This window comes from Panthera pardus, unplaced genomic scaffold, assembly GCF_024362965.1.
Source record: "Panthera pardus isolate Hobbes unplaced genomic scaffold, ASM2436296v1 HiC_scaffold_13, whole genome shotgun sequence".
NCBI classification, from domain to species: Eukaryota; Metazoa; Chordata; class Mammalia; order Carnivora; family Felidae; genus Panthera; species Panthera pardus.
In genome coordinates, this window is record NW_026526688.1 from 162,925,397 (window position 1) to 162,945,309 (window position 19,913).

General features: G+C 44.7%; 1 long non-coding RNA gene and 1 other non-coding gene across 2 annotated transcripts; both read right to left on the reverse strand.

Moving 5' to 3' along the window:
- Nucleotides 1–1,732: 1,732 nt before the first annotated feature.
- LOC109275181 (uncharacterized) lies at nucleotides 1,733–3,479 on the reverse strand. The gene is made up of 2 exons (XR_008421772.1): nucleotides 3,381–3,479; nucleotides 1,733–2,513 (listed from the first exon to the last, which is right to left on the reverse strand). It is a non-coding gene; the product is annotated as an uncharacterized LOC109275181 (long non-coding RNA).
- On the reverse strand, nucleotides 2,979–3,100 carry LOC128776833 (small nucleolar RNA SNORA26). The gene has a single exon (XR_008421993.1). It is a non-coding gene; the product is annotated as a small nucleolar RNA SNORA26 (small nucleolar RNA).
- Nucleotides 3,480–19,913: the final 16,434 nt, after the last annotated feature.

Consider the following 19,913-nt stretch of genomic DNA (forward strand, 5'->3'; position numbering starts at 1 on the left):
TTAGTGTTGATCATCTGTGTTGTTTTATGAGGCATTTGCTAATCCTCCATATTTTAGCCACCTGCTCATGTCTCTAATGGTTTTCATCTAAATAAAGTTTAACTTCATTGCCATACCTCAAATTTTTTAAAAATCGACTAATGGATAGATAAGATCTAACCCCCCTGACCCGCAGACCCATAACCCATAATAAAAACACAGCGTAGGAGGCAATGTGGTGAGGTTCCAGCTCCAGCTAGCCTTGTGATCTGAAGCTTTCAGTCTAAAGTATTAGTTACCAGAGGCTAGCTACTGCAACCAATTACAAGCTCGGTGGCTTAGAACAGAAGTTTATTCTGTCAGTTTTTAAGCCCCAGAAATCAAGTATATGCTCTGGGGAGGAGGGGGTCAGTTGCTTGAGTCTCCCAGTTTCTGGCGGCTGCCAGCCTTACCTAGCCTGAAGTTGTATCTACATCATCTTCAAGGCCAAAATCAGATTTTTTTAAATATTTATTTTTGAGAGAGAGAGAGTGAGCAGGGAAGGGGCAGAGAGGGAGACACAGAATCCGAAGCAGGCTCCAGGCTCTGAGCTGTCAGCAGAGCCGAGGTGGGGATCAAACCCACGAACCGTGAGATCATGACCTGAGCCAGTCAGTTGCTTAACCAACTGAGCCATGCAGGCATCCCTAATCTCTTTCTACTTGTCTTCACACAGCCTCCTCCTTTGAGCATGGAATCTTCTGCCTCCCTCTTACAAAGGCATTTGTGATTAGATTTAGGGCTCACAGATTATCTAGGATAATCTTCCCATCTCCAGATTCCTAATCTAATCACATCTGCAAATCACCTTTTCCAAATACAGTAACATTTACAGGTTTGAGATTAGGACTCGATTATCTTTGGGAGTCATTATCCAGTCCACTATCCCATAGATTTTTCTCTTCTGTAAAACACCCTATAACCTCTAGAACAGTACTGCCAATGAAACTTTCTGTAGTGATGGATATATTCTGTATCTGTTGCTAGTACAGTAGCTTCTAGCCACTTGTGACTACTGAGCATTTGAAATGTGGCTGACACAACTGAGGAGCCACATTTTTCATTTTATTCAGTTTTGATTTAAACTTAAATAGCCCCATGTGACTAATGGCTATCACACCGGACAGTGTCTATAGTTCTAAATCCTGGTCTCTGTGGCACCTTAAAAGAAATGAGTTCCCTATTTTTCCGCACTGTTTCACTGCCTGGCTTAAGACTACTTACATTTTTCACCCAACTACACACACACACACATACCCCCACATCATCTCCTTCAGGTTTTTTATCATCAGCACTCCCTGGCCAGCCCTGTCTGAACTTATAAATGTCCTCCAGTCAGTGCAAATACATGTACTTCCTATCCCCCCTCCCACTTTTTCCCCTCTAGCAATTTTGGTCTTCTAACACATTTGTTGTGTAAATTACCTAAAAATCACAAGGCTGGGTTTTACAATGTAATAGGTAATATTAAAAAATGCAATTTAGATACAAAGGCTGCAACAGTGTTATGAAATAAGCATTAAGAGGGATTCCAAGGTGGGGATGCCCGGGTGGCTCAGTGGGTTCAGCATCCAACTCTTGATTTCGGCCCAGGGCTGTGGGATCAAGGCCCGCGTGGAGATCCGAGCTAGGCATGGAAAGTGCTTGAGAATCTCTCCCCATCTGCCCCCTCAAAAAAAAACAAAACAAAACAAAACAAAAAAAAACTCCAAGGTGAATATTAATTATCTTTATTTAAAATTACTGGAAAATGAGCTATTTACAGACAATCAGGGCAGGTCAGAAGGAAGAACTAGCTGATACCAGGCTCTGTTCATCTTGCTACAGTTACATTTCTCCCCATACAAAACCTTCCCCCATCACTCCAGTGCAATACTTTCAGTTCTAACAATCTAGCACCATCCTGCCCTTTAAATCCCCCCTTCATAGCCGTTCTGCTCATTCATCAAAACCACCTAACATGCTGACAGATGCTCCCTTTGTGCCAAATTGCACCTTCTGTAGGTTCAATGTAACTAAATACTATGAAGAGCTTATATTCTTAATACCTCTGTGCTCTCCCCTGACCAAACTGGCCTCATCTGTTTCAGCATTTCTACAGTTACACTACAACATGAAATGCCAAGAGAGGGAAGTAACTTTCCAAGAGGTCACATAGCCAGAAAGTTACATGAGGATCCGTGTTCAGGGCTACACATGTGACAGGACCTTGAGTCAGTACCTAACCTGTGGTTGCTTCATCTGTAAAATGAGAGCACAGCGTCACCTTCACAAAGTTGTAAGAACTAAATGACAAGATGAGAAATCGAACACCTGCTGTGCTGCCCTCACTGCCAGCGCTGTCCTGCACTGGATACATGGTTGCTACAAGTGAAAGAATATTTGACCTCATTAGAGGCATGTGTATGTTGTAAACTGCAGAGTTGGGATAAATCAGTTAAAATACCAGCATTAGAGTATTCCAGCTTCCATGGCTTGTGCCTGTAGTTTTCAACCTACAAAAAAGAAAAATTTTCAAATGACCTTTTACATTTTAAACAGAAAGCAAATTTTGAGGTACATTCTTTTCAGTTTGTCTCAAAGGTGGCGCAGGAAAAAGCCTTGTATGCACTGTTCCAATACCCAGGTTTCTCACCTTTAAAAATAAGCTGCCCTTGGGGCACCTGGGCGGCTCAGTTGGTTAAGCATGGGGGTCAAGATTTTGGCTCAGATCATGATCTCACCATTTGTGAGCTTGAGCCCCACTTCTGGCTCTGCGCTGGCAGCGGAGAGCCTGCTTGGGATGTTCTCTCTCTCTCAAAATAAATAATCGTCAATAAATAAATAAATAAATAAATAAAAGGCATCTCTGAAGGTATCGTCAAAACTAAGGTTAAGGTTAAATTTATCACTGTGCTATTATTAACCGTATAAAAATATCACAAAGGTGCTGAAACTTCAAGAAAAATTTCCTCTGGTTCTGCTGTGACTCCAGACAGGATCCAGAGAGGAGTTTTACAGTCTCGTCCCCGGGTTTTATGGAGACTTACTTTACCCTTCTGTGTTAGCCTCTTAAGGCACTGCGTCAACCTTAAAAGGGCACAGGAAAGGGCGGTCTGGGGTTTTACAGGCTTCTCTACGACCCCTGCTCTCCTCTCCCGACAACACCCCCTGCACCTCAGCGGTTTCTGGGGCCAAGTCCGAAAACCCACCGGAAGCAGTTGTCCTGCGTGGGGTGGGGGAGCCGGGAACTTACATGCCCTCTATCCGAAGGGGCAGCCAATTGGGGGGCCTTGGAACCAAGCACGTGGGAACCCCCGGTCGCCATTGGCCACGTGCTCCGGGCCGAGCGCCTCGCTTTTCCCTCCAGGACGGGGACATACCTGCGCCTGGAAGTCAGGCCGCTGCAGCCCCGCACACGTCGGAGACCGACTCCGCAGGCTCCAGGTCGGGTTCCCACAGCCGCAGGCAGGCCGGGCCCCGAACCCCCCGCAAAGCGGCCGCAGCTGCGCCCTGGGGGAGCAAAGCGCAAGATGGTTAGGGCGCCCGGGCCTGCCCGCGGGAAGCCTCCCGGCGGCTCTGCGCGGCGTCTGTGCCTCGCGCGGCCCCGGGACGGGCTGGACCGCCCGCCCCCCGGGCCGCCGAGGGCTGCTCTACCCCTCCGTTCTGGCCGCCGGGAGCAGCGGAGCTCCGGGCGGGCAAAGCTCGAGGGGACGCGGGCGAGCGCAGCCCCACCCGGGCCTGGAGGCCTGGCACCCTCCCCCATGCCCACCGACACTTACGGCTCAGCTCCGCGGGACTGAAGCCGACGCCTCGCGTGCGGCACAGAGAACCCGGCGGTGGCGCGGCGACGAGGTCGGCGGCACAGCGGGAGGCGGGCAGCCAATCCCCTCAAGTCTCCGGCCAGGGGGCGGGGCGGGCCCGGCCATTGGCCCCCGCGGTTCTCGGCCCGCCCCGGTCTTTCGGGCTCCTTCGGGCTCCTTCGGGCTCCTCCGGGCTCCTCCGGGCTCCTCCGCGCTCCTCCGCGCTCTTCCGCGGGCGGAGGATGCGCTAGGCCTGCAGGAGCATCTTTTTCGGAAGCTCCGGAGCCCTAGCGCCTCCCCTTGGCCCTGGAGGACGTGGTTCTCGCAGGCGCTGTGCCTTCCTAGGGGCCCCTCCTAGGGAGAGTTCGTGGTTACTCTAGGACTGTGCCAGGATCCAGATTCCCTTTCCTACAACTACACCAGTCCAGTATGTGTCTTGAGTCTGTCCTGCTAATCTGGAAGCTTAAAGAGAAGCCGGACCTTGTCTCTTTGACCAGGCGCACCCAGCGGCTCCTCCTAAACCTGAAAGGACCACTGTTCCTTCATTCGTTAACCGCGTTCAAAGAGCGGACTTCAATCAGCAAGCGGTTGGGGAGCACCATAAACCTTCCCTAGGTGACAGACTCACACTTGACAAACAAGCGGAATAAAATCGGAGTATGTGCTAAAGTAACTTGTATTACAGTCCTGAGTTTACCATCCGTTGTCAAATTTCGTCCTCAAAATATCTTATCAGCCCCACATTTTAAGTGGATAAACAGACACACTGAGTAACTTTCCAAGGTGACAAATTAGCTAGTAAGTGGTGGACCGGGGATTTCAACTCAAAAAGTCTGGAAGTATAGCCCCTTAAAACACCACACTGCCTTTCCACAGGTGTGTAAGGTGGGGCGGGAAGGCAAACGTAGCATCTACATTTGATGGGCTGATCAAGATAAGCCGCCTATGTGGTTGGGGTCCAACAGGCACAAAGAACAGCTTGTGGAAGAACAGGAAAGCACTTGACCCGTTTAGGGAGCCCAGAATGTAAATGGAACTTAAGGATGTAGGAGCAGAGTGGTCTGAGATGAGGGTGGCTCCGGCCAGACGAAGCTTGAGGCCCTGGTGGAAGGCATATTACATGCTAAGAACAATGGAAAGCTGTTCTAGCAGTTTTTAGGAGTGGAAATGATAGGATCTGATGGAGGGTGTGGTTTGAGAGTCAGTAAGTTGCTTTTGCTGAGAAGAAAAGGAGTAAATTTTATTAATATATCGTGGCAGCCAGCCACTACTTTGCAGATATTCATAAGATCAATGTAAAATGGGTTAAAGTGGCAGAGGGAACACCAGTTTGCTTGTGCGTTTACCTTTCTTATCTCAGATTCTTATGAACATGTCTCTGGTTTCAAACCTGTTCTTGTTTTAGTCCTTTTGGATGTCTGAGAGGCATTAACCTTTCCTTCGATTATGTATGTCAGTGAATGTGGACAAGTTGCATGGCAAGAATCTTAGGACAGAGAAAGAAAATCTCAATAAAGAGACTAATGTAGGAATCCAGTGGCGATCTAGTGGGGTTGGCAGTAGTTGTGCAGAATGTCTTCCTCCCCAACCAGGTGATAAAAACTGAAAGAGGTTATGAAATCATTACAAAGAGTGTTTAACTTGAACTCGGGGAGAAACCCACCTCAGTCCGAAGGCTTCACACAACTCTGGCCAAATGACAACTGCAGCTCATTGGAAAAGGCGAAATCATTCATTTTGTGTAGAGGAAAAATGGCTTCTCAACTATTAAAAAAAATTAATTAATACAGAGACGATGGAGTAAAATTAACTCATTGTATAAATTCAGGGTAATCTGTATGTGGTATTAAAAATGCTTCTAATTCGGTTTAAAGAAAATGGAACCAATTGGCTTTATTGCCAGATCTGATTGAGAGAAATCTGTCCCATCTGAGAGAACTTAGCTTGATCCAGAGGACCAGGGACCCAGGTGGAAAGGCACAGGAGACCTGATGGGCTTCTGCTGTCTTCCTAGTTCCCCAAACTCCCTCCTCAATAAATAGGTTCATCTTCCCTAGACCACCCTGAAGTCCCTGCCCCTGAGCTCCAGGCTGCATTCTTGCCAGCCTGCCACAGCCTCACAAGCTATCCATTATTTTGGGGTTTTTCCCCTTCCTGTCTCTTCTCTCACTTCTGCTTGGCTCTTAGCTTCTCTATGTATATATACTCTCTCTCTCCCAACCTGAATAAACCTTCCCTCCATCAAATGTCCCCCAGTCCCCCAAACCACACTCTCCTCCCCTTCCTAAGAGACCTTCAGAAAGACCACACCAACACAGGTCTCTAGCCTTATTCAGCCTCAGCCTCATGCAGCCCTCAGGTCAGTATAGTCTGACTTTCCTCTTCCCAATTTCCCTGACACTACTCTCCAAGGTCACCAGTGACCTCTCAGCGACCAAATCCAATGCTCCTTATCTCCTCTAGCTTCTCTGTGGCATTGGGCATAGCCGACCACTCCTTCCTTGATTCCTTCTTCCCTCTGATTTCTAAGTCTCCACTCTTCCCTGCTTTTCCTCCTACACCTTCCTCCTCCCTCTTTTGTCCTACCCTTTCCGGCGACATTCTCTCTCAACTCTCTTGCCTTTTCGCTGTTTGCTCTTGCTGACCCACCTCCCAGGAATGATAGTAATACAACTCATTAATTGAGTATCAGACACTTTATACATGCCATCTCTAATTCATAAGACAATTCTGCAAGGGAGATAATGAGAATATTATTAGTATCACTGAATGAGCTTATGAACCAGTCATAGTGTTTAGTCTTTTACATAAAAATATCATTATCATCACTTTAGAGATCATAAACGGAGACCAAGAAAGCTTGAGTGATTTTCCTAGACTGCACAACTTTGGCAGAGCTAGGATCCCCATGCCGGGCTCCCAGCCTGCCTGCTTCCCCCCTCACCCCCCCCCCCCCACCCATGCAGAGGTGATCCCTCAGCCAAGACTGCTCTCCCCAGCTTCAGGTACCAAATACCCACAAGCCCTGCACACATCCTCATCCGGTGGACCCAGAGACACCACAGATCAGCTTGTCTCAAGCAGTTCATTCTCTTCTTCCAACCCCACACTTTTGCGTCCTCTTGATGAATAACACTTCCTTAGCCCCCGCGGTCCAGGATTCAGCCCAGATGACTTCCTCTTTCTGCCTCCTCTCCAATTCTCAGCACCCTGCTTCCTCACCTCCTTTCATTCGGTCAGTTCTCTCTATGGATCATCCCTTGAGTCTCCCCTCTTGTACCCACTCCCTGTTAAACTTTAGTTCTAGCTTACATCATCTGCTTTCTGGCCCACTGCGGCAGCCTCCATTCAGCCTCCCTCCCTCCAGTCTTCCCTCCCCCAGTATAATGCCCACACTGCTATCATCTCCATTGGAAATCCTTAAATGGCTCCACACTGCCACCAGGATCAAGACCAATGCCCTATCTTTCGACCTCCCCCCATCCCACACACCTGTTATTATCCAGCCATACTGAACTATCTGTATTTCCCTGAATGTTCTGTCCAGCACTGTTCCATACAACTCTCTGTGATAATGGAAATGTTCTGTAACTGTGCTGTCCATTATGGCAGCCACAAGTGGCTAGTCAGTCCTTGAAATGTGACTAGTACAACAAAGGAATGATTTTAAATTTTTATTTACTTTTAACTAATTTATTTTTAAATGTTTTTGTTTATGTTTCAAGAGAGAGAAAGCATGCAACTGTGTGAGCGGGCCAGGCGCAGAGAGAGAGGCGGTCAGAGGGTGCGAATCAGGCTCTGCACTGTCAGCAGAGAGCCCAATGCGGGCCTGGAACTCACAAACCATGAGATCGTGACCTGGGCCAAAGTCAGATGCTTAACGGACCACCCAGGCGCCCCTACTTTTAACTAATTTGAGTTTTTTTTAACGTTTATTTATTTTTGAGAGACAGAGACAGAGAGCCCGTGGGGGAGGGGCAGAGAGAGAGGGAGACAGAATCTGAAGGCTTCAGGCTGTCAGCAGAGCCCAATGCAAGGCTGGAGCCCACAAACCTTGAGATCATGACCTGAGCTGAAGTCAGACGCTTAACCGACTGAGCCACCCAGGCGCCCCTAATTTAAATTTAAATAGTCATGTGTGACTGGTAGATACCATATTGCATAGCACAGCAATTTATATCTCAAAGATGTCCAGCAGCGTGGACATCACCTGAAATCTTGTCAGCAGTAAAGGCTCTCAAAAAAACAAACAAACAAAAGAAAAGGATCTCAGGCCTGATCCCTGATCTGCCGATTCATAATCTGCATTTCAACCAATGTAATTTATATGCACATTGAAGTTTTCAGGAAGCACTGCTCTAAGAGCTCTTGCTTCCTTGCCTTTGCACATGCCGTTTTGTCTGGACTGCCCATCACATCTCCTCCTTTGTTCCTTGATTCCTATTTGTCCCTCAAGACTCATCATCTGCAAGCACAACCTATTCTTAGTATGGTTTTCTGGAGGACAGAGAGTGGTGGGAAGGAGTGAGAAGGAGAGAGAAAATGTCTATGATAAAACTACATGTGTCTTGTAATCCCAAGTATCTATGTATCTGTATCTATGCTCGTATATACACATATTATATATAGTCCGTGTGTCTACATGAAAAGATGGTTACTGTTGGTAGTGCTTCTCTCAAGATGGTGGGATTTCACGTAATTTTTTGCTTTCAAATATTTCTGAGGTGTCATTCAAATTCTTTACAATGAGTATATATTATTTGTAATCAGAAAATAAAATAATAATCAGGGGGTGCCTGGGTGGCTCAGTCGGTTGAGCATCTGACTCTTGGTTTTGGCTCAGGTCGTGATCTCATGGTTCTTGAGTCTGAGTCCTGGGCTCTGTGCTGGCAGAGTGAAGCCTGCTTGCGATTCTCTCTCTCTCTCTCTCTCTCTCTCTCTCTCTTTCTCTTTCTGCCCCTCCCCCACTCGATCTCCCTCTCTCTCTCTCCTTCTCTCTCAAAAATAAATATTAAAAAATTGTTTAAAAATAAAATAATCATTTTCATTACAGAAAATAAAAGAAAGCCTATTTTACCCTTCTGTAGACACCTGTATGAACGTGATATCAGAATAGAGTACAGTGGAACCTTGAACGATGTGGGGGTTAGACGCACTGACCCCAGCATGGTCAAAAATCTGCATATAACTTTTGACTCTTCCAAAACTTAACTACTAATAGCCTACTGTTGACTGGAAGTCTTACGGATAACATAGTCAATTAACACAATCCTGTATACTATAGGTTTAAATATACTGTATTCTTTTTTTTTTTAATTTTTTTTTTTAACGTTTATTTATTTTTGAGACAGAGACAGAGCATGAACGGGGGAGGGTCAGAGAGAGGGAGACACAGAATCTGAAACAGGCTCCAGGCTCTGAGCTGTCAGCACAGAGCCCGATGCGGGGCTTGAACTCACTGACTGTGAGATCATGACCTGAGCCGAAGTCGGCCGCTTAACCGACTGAGCCACCCAGGCGCCCCTATACTGTATTCTTAAAATAAAGCTAGAGAAAAATGTTACTAAGAAAATCGTCAGGAAGAGAAATACGTTAACAGCATCATACTGTATTTATCTTAAAAGTCCACACAGAGGCAGCCCTGGGCAGGCCAAACCTGTGTTGGTGAAGGGACACCTGTATAGTGCTTTTCAAAAGGACAGCTGACACCTTCCACAGTTAGAGACGCTCATTTGATTAATGGCTGGGAGCAGCAGGGCAACCACTCACTGAAATCAGATGAAGAAAACATCATGGTCTCCCTTGCGACGCATTTGCTGTTCTGTCTCATGTCTACCCTTGTGCCCCAATAGACATGATCCTAACAGGATAAAGACAATCACTGCATCCCCTGCCCGGGTTCCTCTCTATGGCTGCAGCCTCAAAGCGGGGTCAAGTGTCCCGAGAGGGTCACCTAGACTCATTACAGGTATCTGTGGAGGCATTTGGGCACCTTGGGTGGCATCTTAGCTGGCCCGAAGCATCACAGATTTGCTCTATTAAGAACCGGTGTTTTTGTATATTGCATTCCATTCTTTTCTAAGTTTTGGCGATGTTTTCTTCACTGGAAACAGTGTGACAGTTACCTATAGAGGTTATTTTAAATTCGTGGCAAAATGTGTTTGCTGAGCAGTGGGAGGCAATTTCTGCAAGGCTTAGTGGGATCAGCTGTGGAAATCAATGGGGTCCAGTTATAGAGTAGGGCCACAAAAAGCCATCAGCGCAAACAGAGGAGGCAACATAGCCTGGGGCCAAAACACTCTGCACAGCAATTAATCTGCAAAGTCAGAGAATATTGTGAAATTTGATTAAGCAGCAAGATGAGGTGGCATTTTTTAGACTAGAGAGCTACCTATTTAGGGTATGATGCAAACATTCATTCAATTCTAAAGACAGATTAGAAGAAAATTTATAGTCTTTGTTTTGGAGCAAAGGTGTCTCATCTAAGCGAATGACACCATTTAAAGTCAGCCTTTTTAACGTGTACGATCATATTTATGAGTCTATACCCATTTATCAATTTCCCTGCTGTCAGCACCCATCTGGCCATATCGTGGTGGCTCCAGAGATATAATATGACTTGGGTACCAGATGGAGCCAGACTTTAGGAGGCCTGACAATGAGACAATTTGAGTGGTTCTTCTTAAGGAAAAGAAGGCAAAAACATCCTACTCTTAGGCATTGAACAAAAATACTCAAACATGCGAACACATCGTAGGGCCCCTCCCAAGCCTGGAACCTAAACTTTAGCAGCTTCATTCTAAACCGGCCTGTGTTGCTCGGACGCATGAGAAAAGGTAAGCTGTGGCTCTCCTTCAACAACATCCCTAGCCCGGCACAGCTAGGGAGAAAATTCTGTGTTCGTACCGCAAGGCCTTCTTGCTGAATCAGCAGAATAATGGCCAGCTTTTATTGCACACTTATTATTATGTGTCGGGCACTGTTCTAGGTTTTTGATATATGTGGTCTCCTTGAATCCTCATGCTAACACCGAGAAATAGGTAATGTGATGGTTTCATTTTATACATGTGGAAACCGCGACCCAGACAGGTGATCACTTGCCCCAGAAGATGAACCAACTGTGTGTTGAAACGCAAGTAGAGGCGGGAACTGGTTTCTAGCTTTGGGATTCCTGCTGCAGTGCTCTCTCTGCCTGACTCCAGAACTGGTGGGAGAGAGCACACTGGGTCACCACGCTGAGATTGACCACGTGACCCTGGCTCTAGGAAGAATTTGGTAAGAACGGGCAGGTCTCCAAGTGACCAGATGGGTCACTAGAAGGTGGACCCAGTTACCGGAACTGGGCAGAAGGTCTCAGCCAAGTTTGGAGGGCAGGTGTGGAGAAGCTTGGTTTTGAGCTCCAGGAATCTCTCCTACACAAAATGAGATTGGTTTTAGAGGCTCCGAGAAGATGAGTCAACCTGCAGAAAGGTTCCCTGACAGCCACAACCTCAAGCATAAAAATGGTCAACTGCCTATACTCTCTGAACAGCCACCAAGCCCTCTGGATAAAAAAAGCTGCTGGGAATGATTGGGGAACAGTCTGACACTGCTTTTCTCCGCCGTTTGGGATGGAACATACCTCACACACTCGTCTTGCATGCACGTGCGTGCACACACACACACACACATTACTCTCAAACCATCTCTGTAAGGCATGCTTTTGGTTTCCCAATGTAGGAAAGTCCTAATAATATATAGAAAGCCCTCTGAGTCTTGCTCTCTCTCCATTCTTTTTTTTTTTTATGCTTATTTATTTTTGAGAGAGAGAGGGAGAGGGACAGAGTGAGTGAGGGAGGGGCAGAGAGAGAGACACACACACAGAATCTTGAAGCAGGCTCCAGGCTCTGAGCTGTCAGCACAGAGTCTGACGTGGGGCTCGAACTCAGGAACCTCGAGATCACGACCTGAGCCGAAGTCAGATGCTTAACCAACTGCACCACCCAGGTGCCCCTACATTCGTGACATTTGTGGTAAACCCCAGCTCTGTTCACAGGTGATAAATGTCAGAAGGGAGCCAGACATCCATATATAAAGGAAGAAGGCAGTAGTACAAGTTAAAAAGTGAAATGGTGTTACCCAAGTACTTGAAAACAATTTGTAGTTATTTGTAATATTTTTTGTATTTGTTTTTGTATTTGCTTATTTGTAATTTATTCCTTCTTTCTTTCTTGTTTATACCCCCATGTTAGTCCAAAGAGGACTTGGCTGTAAGTTTACAAGAATACATTGCAATGAGATTTAAAAAGGAAAAAAAAAAGTGAGGAAATCGGAGTGGGGGGTCTAGCACACAAAATATACCCATGAGGCTCTGTACACTTTGCTGGAAAAAGGCCAAAAATTTTGCTCTGCACTGCCTGGCAGTTGATGCAAAAATCAGAAAATAGAAACCATTCACTCAAGAGAAACACAAATATTCCTGAAACAATTTCCTCCATGGCTCTTCATAAAGAGGGCACTGGAACCAGCCTCCTCAGTATCAATAACCTGAAAAGAATGTTTATGAGCTCTCAAACTTACACATGTCCAAGATTTTTGGTGTCCAGGTAGAGTATTTCCTAGTCGATGTTTTTTTCCAAAGCCTAATTAACACGTGGCAAGAGGGTTATCAGTCAGGCCAGATGACATTGGAGAAGAATCTGGGATTTTGATTACGAAGCACATAGGCCACCCTCCCCTGGCACACTGAAATCAGGGGCTGAAGACACATGGTACGCTCCCATACGAAAGATACGATAATCTGGGTGAATTCCCTGGTCAAAAGCCAGCCTTAAGTTATATACATATACATATATAATTTTATATAATATTAAGTCATATATGCGCGTGTGTGTGTGTGTGTGTATACAGTGGCAGGCAGATCTTTGAGGCACGTAAATGTCTCTAGTAAGACTGTAAGAGTAAAATTCAGTTCTGAAGCAATCGATCACCACAGGAAGTCTTACACAATAAAATGTGGAGCCCAACCAATTAGACACAAATTGATTTTCATGTGAAATTAACTCGTTGCTTAAAGTATCAACTGAATAGTTAACAATAATTTCATCCTCTTAGAACTTCAAGAGGCTTGGGAGGAATGTGAATAGGTGTTTTCTTTTTTAAAATGACCAGAGAACTTTGAGCCCAGTGCCTTTCTATTTTGTCCATTCATTTCTCTGAATTCAAGGAGGTATTCAAATTCTCCCTTTGGCCTTTCCTTGCTGGAAAGTTCAAAACTAAAGACTTACCTCTAATATTTTCCCTTTAATCTCATCCTGACACTGTAGTGTGTAATCCTACAACTGAAAGTTTTGGAATCAAAAAAAGTGAAGATAATCAAGAAACCCCAAGTTCCTTTATTCTTAACTTTTTATCGTGAAAATATCCAGGGGTGCCTGGGTGGCTCAGTCAGTTGAGCGTCCCACTTTGGCTCAGGTCATGATCTCACAGCTCGTGGGTTTGAGCCCCAAGACGGGTTCTGTGCTGACAGCTTGGAGCCGGAGCCTGTTTCAGATTCTGTGTCTCCTTCTCCCTCTGCCCCTGCCCCCCCCCCCTTGTGTGCTCTCTCTCTCTCTCAAAAATAAATAAACATTAAAAAAATTTAAAAAAAGAAAATATCCAACTATGCACAAAAATAAAATTCAACACACCCCTGTGTATTTATTTTTCAGTCAACAACTATCAACTAAAACCATTCATTTTGCAGGCTAATTTGCAAAATTATTTTAAAGAAAACCCAGATATCATGTTATTTCACCCCTAACTATTTCAGTATTCATCTCAAAAGAAAAGACATAATCATACCTAACAATACCAGTATGATTGCTAAGAAAATAAACAATAATTCCAAACTATATTCAACTTTCCCCATTGCCTAAAATTGTCTATTTTACAATTTGTTTGGATCAAGATCCAAACAAGGTCCACTCACTGTATTTGGTTATATTTTGTTTCTTTTAAGCCTCCTTTAGTCAAGAAAAAAAAATGCCCTTTTTTTCCACAGCACCTTTGTCAAATGACAAAATCAAAACAATTTATTTTTTCTAACTTTTTTTTAACATTTATTCATTTTTGAAAGGCAGAGAGAGACAGAGTGCAAATGGGGGAGGGGCAGAGAGAGAGGGAGACACAGAAATAGAAGCAGGCTCCAGGCTCCGAGCTGTCAGCACAGAGCCCGACGCGGGGCTTGAACTCATGGACTGTGAGATCATGACCTGAGCCAAAGTCGGCCGCTCAACCAACGGAGCCACCCAGGTGCCCCAAAATCAAAACAATTTAGTAACAAGTTTGATGTCCTTTGTTCAAGGGAACACAGTCCATGGTTTGGGGGAGTACAAGAGTGGGGCACTCTTCCCAAAGGATTTTGGGCAAAAGTGAGTTTTATAGAGCCTTAGAAAGGGCAACAGAAACAGGGCATGAGTGGCTAGGAAGTCAGAGATTTTAAATAAGACTAGCAGGTCCTATTTTGTAGGATAAGGTAAGCTCACTGAGCCCGAGTTGGAGGGTGATGACTAGAGTGGCCGTTTACGTTAGGTTTCTTTGACAGGTGCTTCCTGTAAGTGCAGGTTGACCTAGGTTTTGATTCATGAGGAGGGCCAGGCCCCTGGGGTGGCTTCCGTTCTGTGGGTCCTGATATAGGAACCAGCTTTATCAACTTCGGCTTTTCTATCGAACGGTTTTTGAGACATAACTCAGATACAATAAAATTTATCCCTTTAAGGTGCACAATTCAGTGGGTTTTAGTATATTCATAGACGTGGGCAATCATCAGCATTATTTGATTCCAGGACATTTTTAGCACTCCAAAAAAGAGACTGATCCATTAGCAGCCACTCCCCAGTCTCCCTCCCCGTATCTTCTGGCAACCACTAATCTACTTTCTGTCTCTATGGATCTATGTCGGACATCTCGTATATGGAATTACACAACTTGTGGTCTTTGGTGTCTAGCTTTTTTTACTTAGCCTGATGTTTTCAAGGCCCAACAGACAGGAGTACCGCTAGGCAGTGCTGGACTCCTTCATCCCTACCGATGGCTGCGTTGATTGGATATACGGCATTTTCAAATGTATTTACCATGTTGTATGGAAACCAATTTGACAATAAATTTCATATATTAAAAAATAAAAATAAAAATAAATAAATAAATAAATAAATAAACAAACAAACAAACAAATAAAATGTATTTACCAGCCGGTGGCTATGCCTTTGGATTTTTCTAGAAACCAGGCCAGTTGTCTTGCAGAGTGTTCGGCCAGCTGGCTGACTGCCTCCTCTTGATACCGGTTCACTTGTTTCTCTACCCTCTGTTCTTCTCATAAACTTGAAGAGCCACCTCCATTCTGGAAAGTCTCGTTGTCAAATTGTGTGTGGAAGAACCACCGGGCACTCTTGCTTTAAGGAGCAGAAATCTAGGCCCCAGCAGCAGCAGAAAGTCTCACTTAGTAGACTTGAGAGGGGGCCCGGATTCTGCAGATTTGAACACACTGGTGGATCCCGATGAGGGTATTACCAGAGCACATTCTGCGAAACTCTGCTCGTGTCCTTAGAACTTGGCTTTCATGGCACTGGATGCCATAAAAGCAACCGGTAGGTCATTGGCTGAGATTTTTAAAAAAACAAAGTTGGAGGTATTATGGAATTGCTCAAAAGAGCCTAGGTTAACATCCTAGCTGATGTCTGGTGGCTTGGAGATAGGCATTTGAAGGAATCCTGGCCAAGAGAATTGTGCTGTGGGTGTTAATTAGCCGCCCCGAGTGAGCGAAGCCGCCAAATGTGGCTGGAAAGGCAATGAGTGCCAGAGAGCCTTTCAGAATTAAAGTACTGCACGCATCTTTACAGTATTGAGCTCAAAATTTACAAGTGTGCCCAGATAATTAGAGTACTTTTTGGTTCAGGGATTTTTAATTCTTAATCTGAAGCTATCGTCTTTTTGGTGACCAAGAGGCAAGTCCGTTGTGTATATTCTAAGGCGGCTCTCCGTGTGCTCTAGAAAAAGAGCTACAACAAAGCACGAACACTTTTGCTTCACTCTTTTCATTATCTAGTGCATTTTACGCCCAAAACTCCTGAGTGGGAAGAGTTGTCTTCCCTTAACTTAATGATGAGTTTTCTTTCACTTAACAGATGAGTGATGCTTTTAAAGGTCTTTTAATGGTTCTCTAGCAGTCAAAGCAGCAAATGAACTTCCATTTATGCTCTTTGCCTCATCAAGCTATCACAGAAGAGGGTAATGTGGCCGAGGAAACACCGCTGTGCTTTGCTGGGCTGTGAGAGGGGAAAGAAAATGGACTTCTGGATATGAAAACTGAGTTTTCACTTTCAAATGCCCTTCTGAGAGCGTTTACAGGGGAGTTATCCTTAGAAAGGAATGTTAATTCCTAAATAATAATCACCCCTGCTTCTTGACTTAGTAGCCTGACTTATAGGGGGTGAGTGCCGACAGTAAAAGTATGAGTTTTTTTTTTAACGTTTATTCATTTTTTTGAGAGATAGAGACAGAGCATGAGCGGGGAAGGGGCAGAGAGAGACAGGGAGACACAGAATCCGAAGCAGACTCCAGGCTCTGAGCTGTCAGCACAGAGCCCAACGTGGGGCTTGAACCCACCAACCACAAGATCATGACCTCAGCTGAAGTTCTATGTTTAGCTGACTGAGCCACCCAGGCATCCCAGCAAAAGTATGTTTTTAAAAAACTTTTTATGGTGGAAAATTTCAAGTATTCCCAATAAGGAGAATATTGTAAAGCTTCACATACCCAGCATCAGGCTTCCGCAATTAGCCATGTTTTGCCAATCTCGTTTCATCCACCCAGGGATTTAGCTTTGCTCAAGCATTTTCAGGAAAATCCCACACATTGTGTCATTTCACTTATAAAAGCTTCAGTATGCATTTCTAATCTATAAAAACATTCTTTTTTTTTTTTTTTTTTGAGGGAGAAAGAGACCGAGTATGAACAGGAGAGGGCCAGAGAGAGAGGGAGACACAGAATATGAAGCAGGTTTCAGGCTCTGAGCTGTCAGCACAGAGCCTGACGCGGGGCTTGAACTCACGAACCATGAGATCATGACCTGAGCCAAAGTCGGACGTTCCACCGACTGAGCCACCCAGGCACTCCTCGATAAAAACATTATTGAATGTAATTGTATGTTACTTCCACACCTAACCATACTCATTTTTATCATCGAATACCAGGTCCATACTTAGATTTCCCCTATAGTCTCTGAGTAGTCTTTTTACAGTTAGCTTCTTCTAATCAGAATCCAAACACAACCCATTTGGTTATGTCTTTAAGTCTCTTTTATTCTATAACAATCCTCCTTCCTCACCTGACCGCTGATTTGTCACAGAAATTGAGTAATTTGTCCTGTAAAACGATGGCACTTTCCGGATTTGTCTTCTTTCTTCCCTTTGGTGTCACTTAACTTGTTTCTTTATTTCCTATAAACCGGCTTGATGAGATTTGAGTTGAATGTTGGGGCAAGAAAACTTCACACTTCCTAGTGCATCACATCATGAGGCACATAATGGCACAGTTGTGCCATTTTTCTAGGCTTCCTTAGTGGGTCCGGATGGTGTCCATGCGATTCCTCTGTTACAAAGTCAACAATCACCCTTTACTTCATGTCTTAAGCTCCCACTTATAAAAAAACAGTGCATACAGGAAAGGCAGGGCACGTTCTTTTTCTTTTCCTTTATTTTTCGAATTTCAAAGTAATACAACCTCTAATAAGAATAAGAAGGTTTCATACTATTATGAATTCAGGATTTTTATGTTTTACATTTCTTCAAAAGTAAGTTTTTAAATTGTTGCTGGGGATGGAATCCTGAAATGTGGGCATCAGCCTTCTACGATAGCATTTCTTAAGGTATGGCCACAGACCATACATACATCAGAGTCCCCTGGGACATTATGTAAATACCTGGTCCCCACCAAGACCTCCTGGGTTCGAGTCTTTGGGAATAAACCCTGGAACCTGCATTCCTAAAAAAACTCCTCTAGGGATTTCTAAAATAGCTATGGAATGGATAGCCTTTTGGGAGCACCTCATCAGAGTTTGGGGACAAAGCATCAAAGTGGGTACACACCTAAGCAGTTACTCCAAAATAAGAGCATGAGATTAACCACTGATAATTCAGGAGAAGGGAGGGTGGGATAAATTAAGTCCTTGAAGAAGGGCTCGGCAAACACGAGGAGTGCTATGCAGTGCTGGCCTCCCTACACAGCTTTATCTTGGTTGAGACAGTCTGGGTTCAGACTACACCTTATAATTAGGACTCTGGGAAACTTTCATAACCCTAAATCCTGTACAGTGTGGTTCTACATGGCATTGAACTAATTCCTCCTGTGGATTCCCGTGGACCTCTGTTGTTCACACCCACAGCCTCAGATCCTACACAGCTGCTGTCCACTGGGCCCCCGAGATTCCCCCTGTGTGATTTGTGTCATCTCATCAGGGAACACAATTCCTCATCCATTAGGACATGGAGTGCCATTCATATTTGAAGTATCAATTAGCACTGTCCTCATATGTTCTATTTTTGAATTGCTCATCTCCTCCAGGGAACTCACTTTTAATATTTTATTAAAGTCCCCTAGTGCCTGACATTTTAAGCAAAACATTTGTTTAGTTGGTTTTCCATAAAAGTGATGATCCATTTTTGTAATTTCATTTGCCTCGATTTATTGAATATTAAATAGCGTTGTTGAATGCACTGACCCACGGGGCAGAAAATACAGATGTTTGAAAGAAGAAGCAAACTTGTCTGTCAATTGAATTTTTCTGCAGATTTGGAGACCATTAAAACACATCACTCAGCACTTTTCTGCCCTTGTATCTGGAAAGAGAGAATGGGAATCAGGGTCCTAGAGCACAGTGGAAGTCCCAGATCTCCCTCTGAATGAAATCCCACTGTATGCCGGTGAAGCTCTGTGTTGTGCCAGTATCCTGCCAACAGAAAGGGTGTGGCAAAGGACAGGGTTGAGCGATCCTGCAGGGAACCAGAATTATTATATGCAGCCTGTATGGAGATTCTTCCAGCTGCTGCCCATGTCTAGCATTGTTGCCTCCAGGCAGAATCCTGGGCTTCGGAGGCTATTTGATGAGGGCAGGCTTCGCAAACCCAAATGCCTATGGGGGCCAGGAATAATGGAAAGGAGTGAAGAGACTTGGATAGGAGACTGGTGAGTTATGGAGACTTGTCTCTGCTGAAGCGGGTTACTCCATTCAATTTCTTCTGGCTGTGGCCCGGAATGTGGACCCTGAATGGCTAGGGCTTTTGACATTTTGAGAGGAGCCAATAAGCTGAATTTTTATGAGAACTGTCTAGATTTCAAATGTTGGCATTAATTCAAACAGGTTTTAAACATAGCGATGATTAAAGTAAATATACCCATGGGCCACTATTTTCAGGCTTGTGATTTAGGGGATACAGTACTTTGAATTAATACCACGGTGAAACAGAAGAGAACTTATGTTTCCCAGATCAAGACGAGTAAAAGTTAAGAGTCTAAAGCCAGTTTGCTGATGCCATTAGCAGAGACTTAAACCATAAATCTTATAGGGATAAATTAGCTCTATTCTGGTCAGTGGCCAGAGGCTGGAATTTTGCAGTTGTGTGCCATTTGTCACCTAGAAGCTCTGGATGAATGCTTATGGATCAGGGCAGAGCCACGACTCAAAGTTCACACTCTAATGATTGTGGGTCAGGGGTGACCTCTTCCTACAAGAAAGCGATCATTACAGAGCTGGCCCCCCTTTTTAAATCCTCGCAGGAAAACAGAGCTGAGCATGTAGGCTGCTTTCTTAAAACCCAAAGGTCTGACTTGCAGGAAAAGAAGGCAGTGGGAATTTAGACGGAGTGCTTTCCTCTTTCTGAAGAGTGAGAGCCAGATAGCGTGTTCTGCTGGGAGTAGATTTCAGGGTCAAGTTGTCTTCTACTTAGTCAGAAAGAGAAAGCATGACTATATAATTACTGCATATGGACTGTTCAAAAGAAGCAACAGGTCCAAAATGGAGTCGCTAACATTAAGCCCCACCAAGACTTAATACCTTAATACTTAGTGCAGTTTTGGCCTCTCCTTGGAGTAGAATTT